Genomic DNA, 4,304 nt, shown 5'->3' with positions numbered 1-4,304 from the left:
GGCAACCAACCGTTAATTACCATCTGCAAGAAGTGTCTCTGATGATCCTTGGTGAATGATGTACTAACCTATGGGTATAGCAATATGTCTTTAAAAGTTGTTTTATTGCTATGCTTATTTACGGAAATAATCATAGTAGTAGTTTTTACCTATCTAGTCTCAGGGATCTTTTTTTAACATCTTGAGGATGAAGACCCAGTTTTATGCATTATAGAATGATCAACACCAAAAGTAATTAATGCTACATAGCAGGTAGACAAAATCTATGTAGTATGAATGCTTCAATAAGTGAACGCATAAATAATCATAGTCTACAAACTGGGCACTTGACAATTTAGCCCAGAAAATACTAAGGGTTCACCCAGGGTCTGCTTTCAGCTTGTATAACACATCTCACATTACAACTGCATCATAAACACTGTTAAGTTCACTTTGAAGTTGAATAAACCAGGATGGGGCGATGGGCAATAATACTTTCTGCACAAGCATGAGACTTGGGCTCATCTTAGGAGTAATCTTCCTGTCTTAGTGCTCAGAAACAGAGTGACATAGGAGACATGTTTTCTTTAAATGCAACAGCACATGAAAAGATACTCAATATAATTTGTCATCAGAGAAATATACAGTGAATGCTACAGTCATATAGCATTTACACCCATTAAATGCGGGTGTCATGTAAAAACAGACAATATGGAACATTAGTAAGGTTGGAGAGAAACTGGAATCTTCATTGCCTCAATGGGGAGAACGTACAATGGAAAGGAGTCCAGGATACTGCTTGTAATTCTACTCCTAAAGATCTACCCAAGAGAAGCAAAACCATATGCAAACACAAAGATTTGCATGTAAATGGCCCAATGGCCCAAATGTAGAAACAGCCCAAAATCTACCAACCAATGAATGGATAAACAGAATGTGGTACTGTTGTAATAACAGAATACTATTCAACAAGGAGCAAGAACAAAATGGTACATGCTAAAATAGGAGTAAAAATTATGCTAAGTGAATGATTCTAAAAGACCACACCGTATATGATTAAGTGCATAGGAAATATCAAAAACATGTAAATCTAGACCAAAAGAAAGTCAATTCATCATTGCCCAGGTCTAGAGAGAAAGAAGATAGATTAAGTATAAGTGGGCACAATGGATTTTACAGGGATTCTAAAAACATTTTTAAATTGAATTATAGTAACGGTTACACAAATCAGTAAATTTACTAAAATAAAATAATTAAGTTGTATACTTAAAAAAGCCATGTGGTGTTTAAAATATTCTTCAATATAATTGTTTGACCTTTTGTTTTGTTTTTGAGACAAGCTCTTGCTATTTAGCCTAGGGTGTGCATGAATTTGTCCACTCTAACTTCAAATACATTGTCCTCTTGCCTGATCCTCCTGAATGTTGAAGTTACAAGCATAAGTCATAATTGCTGATTTTAATGTTTTATTAATAGTTATACAGTTGGTATAGCACTACATCATATCTCTTCTAGCTTCTGGATCTGGAGTCCCTATGTAAGCTCCTAATCCCCACACAGCATTCAGAATTCACTCAATACACTAGGAAGGGTGACCAGGTACCTTCACCTGCACAGGCCGGCTTTCTTTACTCTTAAATTTGCACACACATTTAGCATGGATGTCAGTTTCCTCAAGAGAGAATTTGCTACACACTGGATCCCAGAATGGCAGGGACAGTTCGTACACATTTTCACATTGTGCAAGGAGAGGCCTCTCAGGGTGGAGGTAAGATTTCAAGTCAGTATGGGATATTTCTCTTGTTCTTAAGCAGTTAACAGAATGCCCTTAGAAATGTTCATTCTCTGTGTTTAATTTTTTTCTATTCTTTCTCCCAATTTGCTCCTTTTGTCCTTAAAGAAATATTTTCTGAAGGATCACCATGTGAACCACATATTGTTGTGCCCAAATTTATGCTGATATATATATATATATTCATACATATAAATTTAGCACTTATATGACACACATATGCCAATTTGATCCTATAACAATATGAGGAAGTGTGTGGTGGTTTAAATGAGAATAGGCCCCATAGGCTCATATATTTGGTCTCCAGTTGATACAACTATTTGGGAAGGATTGGAGGCATGGTTTTGTTAAAGGAGGTGTGCCACTGGAGTGGGTTTCAAAAACCCACTCATACCCAGTCAGCTCTGTCTGTCTCTGTCTGTCTGTCTGTCTGTCTGTCTGTCTGTCTCTCTGTCTCTTTCTCTCTGTCTCTGTCTGTCTCTCTCTATCTCTCTGTCTCTGTCTGTCTCTGTCTCTGTCTCTGTCTCTGTCTCTCTCTCTCTCTCTCTCTCTCTCTGTTTCATACCTGTGCATCACATTAGGAGGTAGGTAAGCTCTCATCTATTGCTTCAGCATCATGTCTAACTGTCTCTTGCCATGCTCCTCTCCATGATGGTCATGGACTCTAACCTCTGGAACCATGAACTCCAATAACATCTTTCTTCTATAAGTTGTCTTGGTCGTAGTATCTCTTCATGGTAGTAGAAAAGGAACTAAGGCAGGGTATACTATTATTTTCTCTAGTTTAACAATAAACAAGGGAGTAACCTGTCCAAGCTAATAATTGAGGGTTGGGATTGAATGCTAATTATATTCTAGCATGGGGCTCATAATTGTGGTATATTGTACTTCATCTTAAACATAACTGTTGGGCCCCATTTTGGCCCTGGTTTGGGCCTTGAGGACAAAGCTGAGCCTGGCTCAAGTTTCTGTAGCCCTGTGGGAGATCCTAAGCCTGGCTCGAGTTTTGAGACCAGTCTCAGTCACTTTCATATCAGGGTGACTCAACAACACCTGTTTAGCCATACCTCTGCCCCGCCATTGTTGATGTAGAGTTTTGCCATTGGCCCTGTCAGTCACTCTATACCCTCTTGACCCTTCCCTGCCTCCTAGGTCATCTTACCCCACCAAAAATCACCCTTCGTATGTTTCGAACTTATACAAGCAAGAGACTGATGCCATAAAGTTGAGCTCCTGCTTTGACGAGACTCCTGGCTTAGTGTGTTTCTTTTGGGCCATTGACATGCCATCCTGCTCAGCCCCAGAGAGACACCAGAGGGACAGAGACCTCTCTCCTCTCAACTGGACCTGCTGGCAAGGAGCCAGTACATAACAAATAGTGTGTTAAATTCTATAACTTAAGTTATTTTAATGCTTTCAACTCCAATTTATGAGCAAGGAAACAGGTAGTACTGACTGAACTACATATTTTTCCATCTGAAGGCTTTTGATCCAGTATATCATGAACTAACTTCCAAGACTTTTTATTCTGTATCAGTCTTCCTAAGTATGAACATGCATCAGAATCCCTTGGAGGAATTCTTAGATTCTCTTGGGCTCTAACCCTAGAATTCTGGTTTAGCAGATCTGTGGCAGAGTCTGCTTTTCTGTGGTTCTAGGAAGTTCAAGTGTGCTGATACTACTGGTCCAAGATGCACACTTTGAGAACCACTGCTCTTATTCAAACTGATCCTATTCCAGGAGAATTTATAAAGTGATGCTAGTACTCAAAAACAAAGTTTTGAGCTACAAATATGACTAAGTGTGTAAAATGTTTGCTGTGCAGCCCTAAGGACCTGCATTTAGATTCCAAGCACCCATACAATAAACATCAAGCGTGGTAGTACATACCTATAACCTCAATGGTGTGGAGGAAGAGAGTAAAGGCAAGCATATCCATGGGGCTCACTGGTCAGACAGTCTTGCTAGTTGGTGAACACCAAATTTAATGAAAGACCCTATCTGCAAAAGTAAGGTGGAGAAGCAGTTAAGGAAGATAATAACCTCTGGCCTCGCTCCACATGTAACAAATGAAAAACAAAGGAAAGGAGAAAGAGAGAGAGAGAGAGAAAGGAAGGAAGGAAAGAAGGAAAAAGAAAAGGAGGTTTTACTTGCTTCTCAGGCCTATGCTAGTGTGGAAGACTGGGCTCACACATTCTTTGATCTGTATCCCACTCATCTCTCAGAGCCGAAACTTTGGAAATCTAAGTTGTCATTTGGATTCTACTCCCTGCCATTCAGTTACTAAAACTCAAAAAGGTCTCCATTTTTGCATCAACTTCCATTAGTTTTAAAGATCAGGGTCCTGGGAATCACAGAGACCTTATTGAAATCTCAGATCATTTCATTAACACTTGATTGACTAAAGTCTCATCTGCCCATAAAATGGCCTACCTCACAGATACTGTGATTTCAAGTTTCTATGTGTGTTTAGCATAAAGGATTTTGAATGGACTAAAACCAGTGAATGTGGCCTCTGCTGTGTGGCGAGAGA

The sequence above is a fragment of the Mastomys coucha genome, chromosome X (assembly GCF_008632895.1).
Source record: "Mastomys coucha isolate ucsf_1 chromosome X, UCSF_Mcou_1, whole genome shotgun sequence".
NCBI lineage: Eukaryota > Metazoa > Chordata > Mammalia > Rodentia > Muridae > Mastomys > Mastomys coucha.
This window is presented reverse-complemented; position numbering follows the sequence as displayed.